This window comes from Jaculus jaculus, chromosome 2 (genome assembly GCF_020740685.1).
Source record: "Jaculus jaculus isolate mJacJac1 chromosome 2, mJacJac1.mat.Y.cur, whole genome shotgun sequence".
Taxonomy (NCBI): Eukaryota; Metazoa; Chordata; class Mammalia; order Rodentia; family Dipodidae; genus Jaculus; species Jaculus jaculus.
The window spans coordinates 54,511,119-54,529,202 of record NC_059103.1 but is presented as its reverse complement, the minus strand read 5'-3'; the positions used below and the strand labels follow the sequence as shown (position 1 = coordinate 54,529,202).

The 18,084-nt window shown below is 40.6% G+C and overlaps 1 protein-coding gene across 5 annotated transcripts in view; it reads right to left on the bottom strand.

Moving 5' to 3' along the window:
* The window catches only part of Fancc (FA complementation group C), a 264,880-nt gene that overhangs the window by 71,159 nt on the left and 175,637 nt on the right, over positions 1 to 18,084 (bottom strand). The gene's annotated exons all lie outside the window — the stretch shown is intronic.

Genomic DNA, 18,084 nt, shown 5'->3' with positions numbered 1-18,084 from the left:
GTGTGATGAGATTGTCCACCCATATCCCCACTTCTTCCCATAGGGCACCTATGTGAAGTTCAAGTAAAAGCCATTCAACAGACTGGAACATAATGGGGGGATAGACTCCTAAATGTAAATAAAAAGGAAATTACTCAAAAAAAAAAAAAACCAATATGAGGAGCTGGGGAGATGGCTCAGTGGACAGAATACTTGCTGTGCCAAGGTGAGTTCCTGAGTTTGGGCCCCCAGAACCCACCTAAAGCCTGATGCCTTAGTGTCAGTGTGATCCTAGCAAGCCCAAAGCAAAGAGGGAGGCAGAGACAGAATCAAAAGTTTGAGGAAGCTAGTTTTGTGAACATAGCAGTGAATACTAAGAGGCCTTGCCTCAGAAATAAGGGGGAGGCAGGGACCAATACCCAAAGTTGCCTTCTGAATCCCATAGGCTTGCACACACATACATAATCATATACATTGAACATGCACATTTAAAAACAATAGGGGCAAATTCCTTGTCCCAGAGCAAATTACAATGAAGGATTTCTAGGTTATCATTCAGTGGACAAGAGCAGTCAGGGTGAGGTGGCAATTACTTTGGTAAGTAGGTATTCCTAGAGAAAACAAGTCTATGATATAAAGAGGGAAATTCCTATGTGCTAGCAGAATAAGTATCCCCTGGGCACCACCACATCTGGTGTATTCCCAATCTCTTCTACTAAGTCATGTTTCCTAGAGTCTGCCATCCCCCCTTTCTAGGGAATTTTATAATTCAACAAGATACTTTTCTCAAAATTTAGAATACATACATAATTTTCCAGGGAAACTTAAGCTCATCTAGAGTTCATCAGAACTGATTGAATTTAAAAAGCAATTCAGGGCTGGAGAGATGGCTTAGCAGTTAAGGCACTTGTCTGCAAAGCCAAAGGACCTAGGTTCTGTTAGGTCAGGATAAAATGGAGCCATCAAGGACAGCAGGAAGGCAATAGATACCAGGGAGTGGGTCATCCACATTCCTCAAGGAACCACCCAACTATCATCCCTTCCTTGCCTAACAAGCCCCAGGTCTAGGTTTCCTGACCCCTTATCTCTCAGGACACCAGGTTATTGCTCTGGCTACCTTAGACCTCCCCTAAAGAAATCTTTTCTTTACTTCCCCCTTCCTCACCTTCTAATTGAAGAGCTCTATATAGCCCACTATCTGTAACCCAAAACTGACTGCTCTGCTCTTGAGAGTCAGTCCAGTCCAGGCAGCTTGTGTTTTTCTCAAACAAAACCTTCCATCTGGGCTGGAGAGATGGCTTAGCGGTTAAGCGCTTGCCTGTGAAGCCTAAGGACCCCGGTTCGAGGCTCGGTTCCCCAGGTCCCACGTTAGCCAGATGCACAAGGGGGCGCACGCGTCTGGAGTTCGTTTGCAGAGGCTGGAAGCCCTGGCACACCCACTCTCTCTCTTTCTCTCTGTGTCTGTTGCTCTCAAATAAACAAATAAAAAATATTTAAAAAAAAAAAAAAACCTTCCATCTTTGCCTCAGAGTGATCTTGTGGTCTTGGTCACTCCCACCCAAACCTTACAGTTTCAACTCCCCAGGACCCACGTAAGCCAGATGCACAGGGGGCACACACATCTGGAATTTGTTTGCAGTGGCTGGAGGGCCTGGTGCTTGCTATTGGTTGTTTCCTCTCTCCCTCCCTCCCTCCCTCTCCCTCTCAAATAAATTAAAAAAAATTTTTTTAAAAAGCAATGCAGGGCTGGAGAGATGGCTTAGCGGTTAGGCGCTTGCCTGTGAAGCCTAAGGACCCCGGCTCGAGGCTCGGTTCCCCAGGTCCCACGTTAGCCAGATGCACAAGGGGTCACAGGCATCTGGAGTTCATTTGCAGAGGCTGGAAGCCCTGGCGTGCCCATTCTCTCTCTCCCTCTATCTGTCTTTCTCTCTGTGTCTGTCGCTCTCAAATAAATAAATAAAAATTTTTAAAAAAAAGCAATGCAATGCCCAGCATACGTTTTGAGTTTATACATGAGCTTAGTCCTCAAGAACTAAACCAAGGAAGTTCTGTTACCAATTCATTAATACATGTGTGTGTGTGTGTGTGGGTGTGTGTGTGTGTAGGGCATGGTGGTGCATGCCTTTAATCCCAGCACTTGGGAGGTAGGAGGATTGCTGTGAGTTCAAGGCCAGCCTGAGACTAAATATGAATTCTAGGTCAGACTGGGCTTAAGTGACACCCTACCTCGAAAATAAATAAATAAATAAAAGTTGTAATACAATAAAAATTCAAGAAGCTACATAAAAAACTTCAAAAATTGCTGTCATAACTTCAGATATACAGAGTGTCAGAACAAAACAATCTGGGGCTTAATTTAACTTCCTTTTGTTAACTTTTTTTTCCTTTTGGATTATTTTCAGAGGCTTGATAAATGGTCATTTCATAGCATTTTAAAAAAGTATTTTTATTTATTTGAGAGAAAGAATAGGTACACCAGGGCCTCCAGCCACTGCAAACAAACTCTCGATGTATGTACCCCCTTGTGCATCAGGTTTACATGGCTCCTGGGGAATCAAACTGGGGTCCTTAGGCTTCACAGGCAAATGCCTCAACCAATAAGCCATTTCCTCAGCCCATTTCATAGCATTTTAAATAGTTTTACTTGCCACCAAAAAAAAATCAACAATTCCATGACAGAATATTTAAATTCTGTCCAGTTCTTTGACACAAATGAGCTAGAAGGAGCAGCGTTCTGGACTTTCCAAGCTGTCCATTTACAGTCGTTCTGTGATTATCACTGGAGAACTTAGAAGCTGCAGAACCACATAGGAAGGATGTTTCTGGCAGTTTATGATTACCGTCAGGGCCTCTGTAGCTGAAGTCTTGCTGGAAAGCAGAAGTTACATGGAGTGCTGCTATGGCAATGAGTCAAAATCCAACACTTTGTGTCATGCAATCTGGAAGACACTGCACAACTCCCCACTCTCTATGAGCTTTATTGCTTATTAAATGTCCATAGTTGTCTTTCTAACCAACCCAGGCACTAGAGAGCCTAACCCTCCTCATTTTCATTTCAATAGAATGAAGGAAAAGTTGCATTTACAGGTCTTTGGGGAAGGAGGAACTTGTCTCCTTTTTCTGCTTTTTCATTTAAAAATCTAGGTGACCAGTGAACACACCATTCAATCTCATAAACATTCATTTGATCTCTGCAAAATACTATACTAAGGTTCTATACAAAATATACCAATGCTAAAATACCAAGCAAAAGATATACATCCCTCCCCAGTGCTGTGCAATGAGCTCATATGTGCCAATATTTTATAACACAACTTGGGCTGTGCAGTTAATTAATAGCTTAAAAAATGGACTAAAACCCACATTAACTTTAGCTTTGAAATCATCTTGGTAAATAATAGATAGATAGTAGAGGACTATGGAAGGTAAATGTTGTTGCCATTAAGGAAAATGAGTACAGAAAAAGGTAGATGTATATAAAGGGAAACTACTCACACATAAGAACAGATCAGTGAGGTCCAAAGGAAACCCTTATGACAACTTCACTATTTATTATCAAGAAATAATATAGACCAACCACTAATACTCTATAGGACTTCATTAACAAAAATTTAATAAGCCTTTAATAAAACTTTGTCTTCAGACTATTGTGTTGCAACTTTCCTTAAATATGTGTATACATGAGAACATCTATAAAGATGTTATACACAGGCTCCTTGGCCTTAGACTTGCCCTTGGGATGCTGGGACTGTTGACCCCGAGGACCACTCTCTGAAACACAGGCTCTCTGACCTGGCCCTAGAATGCTGAGACTGCTGACTCCCAGGACCACATTCTGAGACACAGGCTCCCTGACCTCACTCCTGAGAAGCTGAGACTGTTGGCCTCAAGGACCACAGTCTGTGCAATTCTGACTGGGAGTTATAAAAAATCTGATGACTAAAGAACAAGCATTACAAAGAAGGGCAACTGGAATAATCTAGGCAAGGGACAGTTAGATGAAAAATATAATATCAGAGAATGAATCAAGTTATTAACCAACCATTCACTCCCAGAAATGATGGGAGAATTTTTACATTGAAAATGGGGGTGGGGGTAGCTTTTGCTGATTCATATGTTATGACAACTGATAAGTGGATGGGATCGTTTTGAAGGAAAATACCACTGCCGATAAAGCTTGCAAGAAACACTATAAAACCTAAGAGCTGGTATCTGGCAACTATGACAACTGTTAGGTTACTGTCACAGAGTAGCAGCTGATTAGGCCTTCAGATATGCTTCCTTGCTATCCACTGCTCCCAGGCAAGGGAAAAAACAGGTGTCCTGTCCCCAACAGGAAGGAGGGAAAAACAGCAAGTACCAACAGGTTAGTGACCCCTGGTGGACTGAATAGAATTCTAATGCCCAAATCACAATTTTCTGACAAGACCAACTGTGCTGGTTTGATTCAGGTATCCCCCATAAACATAGGTGTTCTGAATGCTAGGTTCCCAGGTGATGGAGATTTGGGAATTAATGCCTTTTGGAGGCAGTGTATTGCTGGGGGCAGGCTTATGGGTGCTATGGCCAGTTTCCCCATGCCAGTGTTTGGCACACTCTTCTGTTGCTACTCTCCACCTTATATTGGCCAGGGGGTGATGTCCACCCTCTGCCCATGCCATCATTTTCCCTGTCATCATGGAGTTTCCCCTCGAACCTGTAAGCCAAAATAAATCCTCTCTTTCCCACAAGCTGCTCTTGATTGGGTGATTTCTACCAGCAACGCGAACCTGACTGCAACAATAAAGTGGTACCGAGGAGTGGTATCAATTGCTGAAAGACACCTAACTATGTAGCTTTGGCCTTTTGGAGCTAATTTTCAAGAGGAATGTGGAAGGACTTGAAACTTCACCTAATAGATGCCTTTCAGTGTTTAAGTACAGCTCGATGAACTATTTTGGTCAGAGTTGAAAGACCTGAATGCAGTAAGATTATGGACGGTGAGGTTTGGCTTATAAGGGTGAGAGAGAGCTTTGCCTGCACTAGGCTAGCAGTTTGTGTGGGAAGCTTGCTGTTATGCCCACGTCCTGAGAAGTTGTGCAGGGTTGCTTGTATAGAAATGAACTGGTGTGAGCAGAGGGATATGGCACAGAAGGAAAAATCTTTGGGTGAAATGCTGCTCATTCAGCTGCAATTGAGAGATTATAACCTTTGAGATTGGGCCAGCTGACCTGTACTGGGGCAACAGGAAGAATGTAGACTCTTGAAGGGGCCTGAATGCTCAAGTAGTCTCCTGTTCTTCAAAGTCTGATTTATTCCTCCCCACCCCCAGATTAACAAATTGGCGCCCTGCCTGGTATTGTAGAGTATAAGAAATGCAGGAAAGAGAGGGTCATTGAGTTTGCAACATGGTCTTGTGTTTTGGAACTGGCCATGCGCAGTGTGAAGCAGGTTTGCTGGATGCCTGCAAGGAGGCCCCAAGAGGCCATGAGGATGAACCGTGGGTTGCAGTGGAGACCCAGTAGAGATGCCAGGACCACAAGATGGCTGCTAAGGAAAACTGCCAGTCCCTGATGAAGTTTTCCAGGACTATGAGTAGCCTAGTTGGAGGGGTGGAATTGGAATGCCAGACTTGTTGTTGGTTAGAATTATCAGACTTAGAGATTTGTCATTGACTAGAGTTGTTGGACTTGGAGGTACAGAGTTTGATGTTTTCCCTGTTTAAATCTTAGATTGTATTTGCTGTGCCCAGTGCCATCTTTCATGGTGTGAATGTTTATTCTGTGCCACTACAGGTTTTTTTCAGGTTAATTTTTGGTACTATGGCTCAGTTAAAAGACCTTGGACTATGGGGATGTATGAACATCACTGGAATTGATAAAAAGTTATGGGGACTTTTCTTTCTTTCTTTCTTTCTTTCTTTCTTTCTTTCTTTCTTTCTTTCTTTCTTTCTTTCTTTCCTTCCTTCCCTCCTTCCTTCCTTCCATCTTTCTTTCTTTATCTAAGAGCTACAGAGACAAAGAGGCAGAGAGAGAGAGAGAGACAGAGAGAGAGAGAGAAAGAGAGAGAGAGAGAGAGAGAGAGAGAATGGGTGTGCGAGGGCCTCCAGCCATTGCAAACTAACTCCAGATGCAAACACCCCCTTGTGCATCTGCGTAACGTGGGTCCAGGGGAATAGAGCCTCAAACTGGGTCCTTAGGCTTCACAGGCAAGCGCTTAACCACTAAGCCATCTCTGTAGCCCCTATGGATAGTTTTAAAGTTGGAATGAATACATTCTATTTTACATCATGTGTGGTTATCAGTTTATGGGAGCCAGGGGCGGAATGTGATGGCTTGATTCAGATGTCCCCCATAAACTTAGGTGTTCTAAATGCTAGGTTCCCAGGTAATGGAGATTTGGGAATTAATGTCTTCTGGAGACAGTGTCTTGTTGGGGGTGGGCTAATGGGTGTTATAGCCAGTTTCTCCATGCCAGTGTTTGGCACACTCTTCTGTTGCTATTGTCCATCTTATGTTGGCCAGGGGTGATGTCCACCCTCTGCTCATGCCATCATTTTCTCTGCCATTGTGGAGTTTCCCCTCAAATTTATAACCCCAAATAAATCGACTTTTTTTCATGAGCTGCTCTTTGTTGGGTAATTTCTACCAGCAATACGAACATGACTGCAACACCAACTAAGCACATCCCTATCTTCCTCACAATTACTGGAGGCAGGAGGTTCCCTGGGAATCACACATTCTAAGAAGACCAAACTTTTCCTCAAAGGGCATGTGTGCCTTAATCATATCCTCATCAGTAATGTTCCTGGAGTTCTCTATAATCTGACGGAGGTCTAACTGATGTTATACGTTATAGTTTTCTGAAAACAAAGCAGCTTGAAAACTATCTTTAAATTGTGGGAAAACCCACATATCACCAACTTGTAAAGATTTTCCTAAATTTTTTTACTTAAATTATTTTTTTATTGTATTTTGTTTTCCAAGGTGCAGGGCTCCTTCCTGCTCAGGTAGTGCCAAGGGAAGGACCAGGCCTGCTGGTTCCTCCCTAGGGGTTGAGGGGATGATGAGCATGACAACTCAGAAAGGCCAATAGTAAACTATTGAAATGGTAATTATAATTAACACAGGGAAGTAGCAGGCCAGAAGCCATTAGGCATCCTGCTGAGTCATAGCTGGCCAGAGACAGGTCTCCAAACTTTAGCTAGGCTCAGGAAGTTCCACTAGGTCTCACACCTGGGCCTTTCAGGGCCCAACACCAAGGTAGGGTCTTGTTCTAGCCCAGGCTGTCCTAGAATTTACCATGTAGTCTCAAAATGGCCTCAAATTCACAATGATCCTCCTACTTCTGCCTCCTGAGTGCTGGAACTAAGGGTTTGTGTCACCACATCCTCCTTTCTTTCTTTATTTCTTATTTATTTATTGTGTGTGTGTTATATTAAAAGGGGGGGTTACCCAGAGGAAGACACTGGATATTCTCCTCTATTGCTCTTCCACCCATTATTCCTGCAATGGTCTCTCCCTGTACTCCCCATTTTTCACTTAGACTGGTTTGCCAAAGAAACACAGTGATCCTCCTGTATCTATCCCCTCACACTGCTAAGGTTACAGCTATGCAAAACCATGCCTGGGTTTTTGCATGAGTGCTCAGATCCTCATGCTTGCATACCAAGCACTCTTACCCATGGAGTCCCTTCTCCATCCCCATAGCATTAACTTTTTTCCACAATTTTTTAACAACTTCCATGATTATAAAAAATATCCAATGGTAATACTCTCCCTCCCCCACCTTCCCCTTTGAAACTCCATTCTCCATCATATCCCCTCCCCATCTCAATCAGTCTCTCTTTTATTTTGATGTCATCATCTTTTCCTCCTCTTATGATGGTCTTGTGTAGGTAGTATCAGGCACTATGAGGTCATGGATATCCAGGCCATTTTGTGTCTAGGGGGAGCACTTTGTAAGAAGTCCTACCCTTCCTTTGGCTCTTACATTCTTTCTGCCACCTCTTCCACAATGGACCCTGAGCCTTGGAAGGTGTGGTAGCAATATTGCAGTGCTGAGCACTCCTCTGTCAGTTCTTCCCAGCACCATGATACCTTCTGAGTCATCCCAAGGTCACTGCCATCTGAAATGAGAAGACTCTCTACCAAAAGTGAGAGTAGCATTAATATAAGGGTATGAACATTAAGAGAAGTGCTTAATGGGCAGTTTGATGAGCAAAGTATATACATTTAGCCAGATAGCAGCAGACATTACATCCCTAAAGCTCATGACTATCCCCGTTTTAGGTTTTCAGTATCAAAGATTTATTCCCTCCCATGGGGCAGGCCTCTAGTACTATTAGAGGGCAGTTGGTTTCCATCATGACAGACATGCCACTTTTACACCCATTAGCTCATTTGGCCTGGATGGCCAAATATATGGCTTGCAGTGTCCACTGTTGATTATCTTTGCTGGTGATTTCTCTCTCTCCCAATGAACTGCATGCAGAATGGCTTCGTCCAGCTTTCTGTCAGCTGGTCAACGTTAGGAGGAGGTTATCAGTTCAGTTCCAGCAGGATTTCTCAGTGGCCTTGCAACCCAAGCATGTGGAGTCTTCAGCAATAGGGTCTTACCATCTATTATTAAGGGCCTTGGTAATGGCCTGCAATGTTTTGGGAGCATCAGGGACCTCCCTGGTCAACAACCTACTGGATCTTATCCCATCCGTGGCACTGAAATTTTTCTAGCAACAATCTATGGCTCCTGAGAGTTCCATTGCCAAAAAATAGGTTTCCATATCAGTTATTTATATCCTCTTAGATTTTAATTAGCCCTCCCTCCATGTTTCCTTTACTCAATCTCTTCCCCTGACCTCACTTGCGTCTTTTCATCCCCACTAATCTATTCTTCTACTTACATATATACAATGCCATCCTATTAAGTAACCCAGTCCCTTCCTTTCTCTTCCCTTTATATCTCTTTTCTAGCTTACTGGCCTTTGCTACTGTTTTCTTCCTACTAACACAGAAGTCCAATCATCGGTAGCTAGGATCCACATAGGAGAAAGAACATATGATGCTTTGCTTTCTGGGTTTGGGTTACCACATTTAGTATAATACTTTCCAGATCCATCCATTTTCCTGCAAATTTCATCACTTCATTTTTCCTTACTGCTGAGTAGAACTCCATTGTATAAATGTGCCATATCTTCATTAACCACTCATCAGTTGAGGGACATCTAGATTGGGTCCATTTCCCATCTATTGTGAATTGAGCGGCAATAAATATGGTTGAGCAAGTATCTCTAAGGTAATGAGATGAGTCCTTAGGATATAAGGCTACAAGTTCTATAACTGGGTCATATGGTAGATCTATTTAGAGTGGTTTTAGGAACCTCCACCCTGATTTCCACAAGGGCTGGACCAGACTGCATTCCCATCAACAGTGTAGAAGGGTTCTTCTTGTTCCACATCCTTGGCAGCATTTATGGTCATTTGTTTTCATGCTGGTAGCCAATATGACAGGAGATGGAATCTCAACGTAGTTTTCATCTGCATATCCCTGACGACTAGGGATGCAGAACATGTTTTAGATGCTTATACACCATCCATATTTCTTCTTTTGAGAACTCTCTATTTAGTTCCATAGCCCATTTTTAATTGGCTTGTTTGATTACTTATTATTTAATTTTTCAAGTTCTTCGTATATCCTAGATATTAATCCTGTATCAGATGTATAGCTGGCAAGGTTTTTTTTTTCCTGTTCTGTAGGTTGCCCCTTTGCTTTATTCACATTGTCTTTGCCATACAAAATCTTTGTAATTTCCTGAGGTCCCAGTGGTTAATCTGTGCTTTTATTGCCTGAGCAATTGGAGTTATATTGAGAAAGTCTTTGCCAAGACCAATATGTTGAAGGGTTCCCCTTCCTTTTTCCTCCATCAGTTTCAGAGTTTCATGTCTGATGTTAAGGTCTTTAATGCATTTGGACTTAATCCTTGTGCATGGAAAGAGAGAAGAATCTATTTTCATCCTTCTACAGATACATATCCAGCTTTCTCAGCACCATTTGCTGAAGAGGCTATCTTCTCTCCAATGAGTATTTTCGGCATTTTTATTGGATACCAGGTAGCTATAGGTACCTGGGCTTACATCTGGACCTTCAATTCTGTTCCATTGATCTACATGTCTGCTTTTGTGCCACTACCATGCTGTTTTTCTTACTATGGCTCTGTAGTACAGGTTAAAATCAGGTATGGTGATACTACCAGCCTTATTTTTGTTGCTCAGTATTATTTTAGATATGCGAGATGTTTTGTGATTCCAAGTGAATTTTTGGATTGTTTTTCTATTTCCGTGAAGAATGCCTTTGGAATTTTGATGGGGATTGCATGAAATGTGTAGATTACTTTTGGTAAGATTGCCATTTTCACAATACTTGTTCTTCTGATCCAGGAACAAGGGATGTTTTTCCACTTCCTAGTGTCTTCTGCAATTTCTCACTTGACTGTTTTAAAGTTTTCATTGTAGAGATTCTTCACTACCTTAGTTAGGTTTATTCCAAGGTACTTTACTTTTTTTGATGCAATTGTGAATGGGAGTGATTCTCTGATTTTATCCTCTGTGTGTTTGTTGTTAGCATATAGGAAGGTTATTGATTTCTGTGTATATATTTTGTATCCTGCTACATGCCTGTAGGTGTTTATCAGCCCTAGCAGTTTGCTAGTGGAGTCTTTAGGGTCTTTTTTAAAAATTTTATTTATTTATTTATTTATTTATTTATTTATTTATTTATTTATTTATTTATTTATATTTGAGAGCGACAGACACAGAGAGAAAGACAGATAAAGGGAGAGGGAGAGAATGGGCGCGCCAGGGCATCCAGCCTCTGCAAACGAACTCCAGACGCGTGCGCCCCCTTGTGCATCTGGCTAACGTGGGACCTGGGGAACCGAGCCTCGAACCGGGGTCCTTAGGCTTCACAGGCAAGCGCTTAACCGCTAAGCTATCTCTCCAGCCCTTTAGGGTCTTTTATGTATAGAATCATGTCATCTGCAAATAATAACTTGATCTCTTCCTTTCCAATTTGTATCCCTTTTATGTGCATCTCTTGCCTTATTGCTCTGGCTAAGACTTCCAGAACTATATTAAATAAAAGTGGGGACAGTGGACACCCTTGTCTTGTTTCTGATGTTTCTCATGTGATTTTTGTCCTCCAGTCCATTTACATGATGTATTACATTTATTGATTTGCATATGTTGAACCATCCCTGTATCTCTGGGATAAAGCCTAGTTGGTCGGGATGAATGATCTCTCTGATATATTTATTCTTGTATTCTGTTTGCCAATATTTTGCTGAGAATTTTTGCATCGATGTTCATGACGGAGATTGGTCTATAATTTTCTTCTTTTATTTTATCTTTGCCTGGCTTTGATATCAGAGTGATGCTGGCTTCATAGAAGGAGTTTGGTAGGATTACTTCTTTTTCTATTTTATGGAAAAGTTAAGAAGTAATGGTGTTAGTTCTTCTCTGAAGCTCTGGTAAAATTCACCAGTGAATCCACCTGGGCCTGGACTTTTTAAAGTGGGGATATTTTTGATAACTGCTTGGATATCCATGCTAGTTATAGGTCTATTTAAGTGATTAATCTCATCTTGACTTAATTTAGACAGGTCATATAAATCAAGGAAATCATCCATTTCTTTCAGATTTTCATACTTTGTGGAGTATATATTTTTATAGTATGTCCCTATGATTTTTTTAATTTCTCTGGTATCCATTGTGATGTTGCCATTTTTCATATCTAATTTTATTAATTTGTGTCTCTTCTCTCTTTATTTTGGTCAGACTTGCTAAGGGTTTATCAATCTTATTTATCCTTTCAAAGAACCAACTGTGTTTCATTGATTATTTGGACTGTTCTTTTTGTTGTTATTGTTGTTTCTATTTCATTAATTTGTGCCCTAACCTTTATTATTTCTTCCTGTCTACTAACTTTTTTTGTTTGTTTGTTTTTGTTTTTGTTTTTCGAGGTAGGGTCTCACTCCAGTCCAGGCTGACCTGGAATTAACTCTGTAGTCTCAGGGTGGCCTTGAACTCATGGTGATCCTCCAACCTCTGCCTCCCGAGTGCTGGGATTAAAGGTGTGCACCACCATGCCAGCGTGTCTACTCACTTTTGGTTTGCCTTGTTCTTCTTTTTCCAAGGCCTTAGTTCTAATAGTGTTTATTTGATGAAGTTGGGAGCCCCACAATAGGTCCATATATGTTTAGGATTGAAGTGTCTCCTGTTGGAGTGTACATTTAATCAATATAAAGTGACCTTCCTTATCTTTCCTAACTAATGATGGACTGAAGTCTACCTTGTCAGATATTAGGATAGCAACCTCTGCTTGTTTTCTAGGCCCATTTGCTTGGAACACTGTTTTCCAACCTTTCACCCTAAGACAGTGTCCATCCTTTGTAAAAAGGTTAGTTTCTTGGAGGCAACAAATGGTAAGATCTTTTTTTTTTTTTTTTTTTTTTTTTATGTAGGGTCTTACTCTAGCTCAGGCTGACCTGGAATTCACTCTGTAGTTTCAGGGTTGTCTTGACCTCATGGCAATCCTCCTACCTCTGCTTCCTGAGTGCTAGGATTAAAGGCGTGCACCACCAGATTCTGCTTTTTAACCTAGTCTGCAAACCTATGTCTTTTGGTTAGGGCATTGATTGTGTTGATATTAACAGATATTATTGAAAGCTGTGTATTAATTTTTGCCTTTTTTTTTGTAGTTCTTCTGGTTTACCTTTCTCTCTTGTGTTAACTAGCATTTGAGTATTGTTTGCTTTTTTCCAGTTTCTTTATATGTGTTCTTTTCTTTCTCTTCAGGATGGAAGATTCTTTCCAGTATTTTCTGTAGAGCTGGTTTTGTCTTCAAATATTCCTTTAGCCTACTTTTGCTGTGGAATTTCTTTATTTCTCCGTCTATTTGAATGGATTGCTTTGCAGGATAAAGTAACCTTGGTTGACAGCTGTTATCTTTCAGAACTTGGAATACATCACTCCAAGCCCTTCTAGCTTTTAAAGTTTGTGTTGAGTAATCTGCTATGATCCTGATGGGTTTGCCTTTGTTGGTAACTTGATTTTTCTCTCTAATTGTTTTCAATATTTTTTCTTTGGTTTGTATGTTTGGTAGTTTAATTATAATATAGCAAGGAGTGGTTCTTTCCAGGCTTTGCATTGTTGGTGTTCTAAAGGATTCCTGCATCTGCACTGGTGCTGCTTTCCCAATTTGGGGGAAATTTTCTTTTATGATTTTGTTGAAAATACCTACTATGCCTTTGAAGTGAAATTCTTTTCCTTCTACTATGCCCTGAATTCTTATGTTTGGTCTTTTCATAGTGTCCCCAATATCTTGATATTCCCATTCATACTTTCCTATTAGCTTGTCTTTCTCTTTGCTGGACTGTATTAGATCTGCCACCTGGTGTTCTAGTTTAGATATTCTGTCCTCTCCTTCATTCATTCTACTGGTGAAATTTTCTATAGAGTTTTTTTAAATTTCATTTACTGTGTTCTTCATTCCTAGTAATTTTACTAGTTTTTCTTTATTACTTCTATTTCCTTATTTATGTCTTATATTGACCTCTATTTCATTAAATTGGTTTCCTGTGTCTTCTTTGATTCCGTTGATTTCCTCTTTGACTTCTTTGAGGATATTTATAATTATTCTTTTGAATGAGTTACAGGCATTGGCTCTAACTCCTTGTCACTGGAGGTCATTTTCGATCTGTTAATACTTTTTGGTGGATTTATATTATCTTAATTTTTGATGTTTATTGCGTTATAATGTATATATTTCTGCATCTTGGATTCACTTCATGCTTGGATTTTATAGTTAGCTGCAGTATTATTAGATGTATCAATCAATTTGATGTTACATATCTTCAGGGTAGGAGCTTAAGATGCTAGGTGTGGCTCTCAAGTCTCTCAGAGTAAATACAAAAATGACCCTAGGTGTTGGGTTTGCCTGCTATGACAGTATTCAAGTCAGCTTAGTGGAACAAAATATAGACAGATTCAAAAATTTAACTAAACAATGCACACTTTCAATGAAAAACAGCACAGTGATGGGGAGGAAATATAATGGAGAATGGAATTTCAAAGGGGAAAGTGTGGGGGGGGGAGGGAGGGAATTACCATGGGATTTTTTTTATAATCATGGAAAATGCTAATAAAAATTAAAAAAAAAAAGAAAAACAGCACAGAGTATTTATATAAGAGTAGATATGACAACCAGATCCTCTTAACAATATCACTGTCCCTTAGTGTTTGTATTGCCCCACACCCTTAATCCTGTCAACAAGGAGGTTAAGATTTCTGGTCTGTTGAGGGTTCCAAGTCAGCTTGTGACCTAGTAAGACCCTTCCTTAATGTACAACAGAAGAGGATACAAAACCACTATAAATCAAGAAGCAACAAATAACAAGCCTAAAATATAGCTCATTTAAGAATGGCAAATCCGACCTTCCATCAGATTTAACATATAATTCATCCTGATATGGGACAAGCAATTAGCACTTCCAGTTCAGGCCTATATACCAGGCTTATTTGGCAGGTACTGACCTGGTGTAATCCCAGTTACCTTTTGGGATGATTTTTGTCTCAGTTATGCTGTGCTCCTGCTTGGGTCCCTCTTTTGTGCAATGTGGGTTCAAATAGGCTGGCTGGGCTGTTGGCTCGCTGCTCTATTCGCAGGTGCTGGGTGCTATGAGCTTACTTCCCCTGGTCTCTGGTGCTTGCTGGCGCTTGCACTGGCAGTGGGGTGGGGAGGCTGTGGATGGCTCTAGTTCTCCCCCTGGTCCATGTGATCCTCTACCTCATAATCTGCTCTTCTGCTGTTCACTGCCACTCTCCCTTCACATTTCTTGAGTTTGCGAAGAGCTCCGGTGTGAGTGGAAAATCTCCTTATGTGGCTTTTCCTGTGGCTCAAGCTGAGCCTTGCAGCTACAACCCTGCGGACCTGGTGCTGCCACTGGTGGAGCCACTTCTGCCTACCTTTGTGGTCTCTGGATGCTCTGGATAGCATTAACTTTTTAAGTATATAGTACTGCAGGGTTAACTATATGCCTTACTGTGCAGAAGATTTCTACAACTTCCATATAATACAAAACTGAAACACTATGCCTACTGAATAACTATTTTCCCACTTCCTTCCAGCTTCTGGCACCCACCATCCTACTTTGTGTTTCTAAGAAACTGACCATATCACATATTTGTACAATGTCCATCCATGTTGTAGCAATTCAGGATTTCCTTCTCTTTAAAGGATGAATGACATTATATTCAGTTGTGTGTATATGCTATATTTTCTTTAGGAATACATCTATAGATGGCATGTAGGTTGATTCCATGTCTTGGCAGAATAATGCAGTAAGCACAAGCATGCAAATTATCTCATAGGGATCATGTGTACAATTATTTTGGATACAGACACAGAAGTTGGAAGTTATTTTGGATATGGACACAGAAGCAGGATCATATAGTAATTCTACCTTTATTAAATTTAATTATTTTAAAGTTCTTATTTTTAGTTACACTTCTTTCTTCTGCTTGATAAGGTCTGCTGCTGAACCATTCAGCGAACTTTTTATTTGCATTTATATGTGTTTATGGTGTGCATACCTATATGTACTTGTGTTCATATGTCCACAAAGACAGAAGTAGGAAGTTATTTTGGATATGGATACAGAAGTAGAATCATATGATAATTCTACCCTAATTTAATTATTTTAAATTACTTATTTTTAAATATACTTCTTTCTTCTGCTTGATAAGGTCTGCTGTTGAACTATTCAGTGAACTTTTAATTTGCATTTACATATGTGGTATGGATACTTATGTATGTATTTGTGTTCATATGTATGCAGGTGCACTCGTGGATGGATGTGTGTGGATATTAGAGGCTGAAGTCAGGTGTCTTACTCAATTGCTCTCCACTTTATTTACTGAGGCAGGATCTCTCTCTTGAACCCAGAGCTAGCTAGTCTAGCTAGCCAACTTGTCCCAGGATCCTGTGTCTATCCCCCTAGTGCTGGTAGACTACAATATGGTCTTCACACTTGCCTCCTCTCCCTTCAGTGAAATTTTTGATTCAATTATTGTATTCTACAGTGCCAGAAATTTCTATTTGGATCCTTTCAGGTATTTTTTTTTTTTGGTAATTTCTATCTCTGTTAACATTATTTACTCACACACAGATTCCTGATTTTGTTAAGTTGCTTATCTATATTCTCTTATAATACACTGAGATTAAGACAGTTGTTTCAAGTGGTATTAGGTAATTCGCAGACCTCTGTGTCTTAAGAGATGCTTTGCAGGGATTAGTTAGGTCATGATTCCATCTTTCCTTGTGTGACATTAGTTTTGTAATGTATTTAATTTTGTTTAGGCATCATACCCCAACCACCTCTCTCAGTCTTCAAAGACTGAACTTGTACAAGGGATGACATTCACCAATCATTCCAGCTAGAGATTCCATGTCCCTCACTTGTCTCAGGGATCTGTCTTTTCTGGACTTGTACATATAATTCTATAATTTCCCAATGATGGCATTCTACTGTTTTGGTTGCAAGAGCCTCATTTATACAACATTGTGAAACTGACATATTGACAGAAAATGATACGTAGATGATAGAGTTATATATGAAGATGAGAGAGATTGCTCAGTGGTTGTTAGGTGATAGGGTTAGGAAGAGTGTGATTATAGAGTATTACCATAAGGAAGCTTCTTTATGGTTATTGGAATGTCCTATATCCCAGTCCACAAAATTTATCCATGGAAGACCACTCTATAGAAGTCTATGCAGAAAACACAATCAACCAAAACAACCACTATTGTTTTATTGTTTTGTGAAACATGTGAAAAGTTAGTAAAATGCAAATAGGGTCTGATTTTAACTTAATAACACTGTATCCATGTCAATTTATTGGTTCTGACAATGTGCCATGATTATGCCATGCTGCTGCCAGAAGCAGGGTGAAAGGTACATGGGAAGTCTCAGACTATTTTTGCAACTTCTTGTGGTCTTACACTATTTCAAAATAAAAGCTTTTATAGTAGAAAAAAAAAAACCCACACAAAATAAAACAGAGTCTGCAATCTTTTACTCCCTCTAGTGTCTACATTTGGTACTGTAAGTTCCTTGGTGTGGCAATAAGCATCTGAGCTTGGTTCTTTGTGGTCCCCAACGTTCAACATATGCCAGTTTCCAGACAGTGCCACAAGTTAGAAACCAAAACAATTAGTCCTCTAGTAGTGGAAAGAAGATCCAGAATGATGCATGTAAGTTCTGACTTTCTCATTCCCTGAAGGGATAAGCCATAATAAGCCAAAAACTTAAAACTAAACTCTGGGGGCTGGAGAAATGGTTTAGTGGTTAAGGCACTTGCCTACAAAGCCAAAGGACCCAGGTGCAACTCCCCAGTACCCACATAAGCCAGATGCACAAGGGGGCATATGCATGTGGAATTCATTAGCAGTGGCTATTGGCCCTGGCACACTCATTCTTTCTTTCGTTCTTTCTCTCTCTCTCCTTCCCTCCCTCCTCCTGCCTATTTCTAACTCTCTCAAATAAATAAACAAAAATAAAGTACTTTAAAAAAAAAAAAACTAAACTCTGTTGAGATGTGCCAGCCTCCCTCTGCAAGCCTGTCAACTCTGTGGTGAAGTAACCGACCACTAAGATCCCTTGTGCTCTATGGCTTCAAGCATCCCAAATATGCTGATTCTTATGGTGCTATCAGGACAGGCAATCCAATTTTAACAGCTGTTGGGGTACACCTCTTTTCTTTCCATCCAAGATAGAGACCATAACTGTATCTGCATTGCAGTCTGGTTCACATTGCTGGCAGAAACACCCAAGAACAGCTTGTGATGAAAACAAAGGGGGGACATGTATTTTAGCTTAAAGACTTGAAGGGATGCTCTACGATGGCCAGGGGAAACAATGGCATGAGCAGAGGTGGACATCACCTTCTGGGCAACATGTCCACCCTCTGCCCATGCCATCATTTTCCTGCCATCATGGAGCACCCCTTGAGTCTGTAAGTCAAATTAAATCCTTTTTTCCCCCCACAAGCTGTTCTTGATAGGGTGATTTCT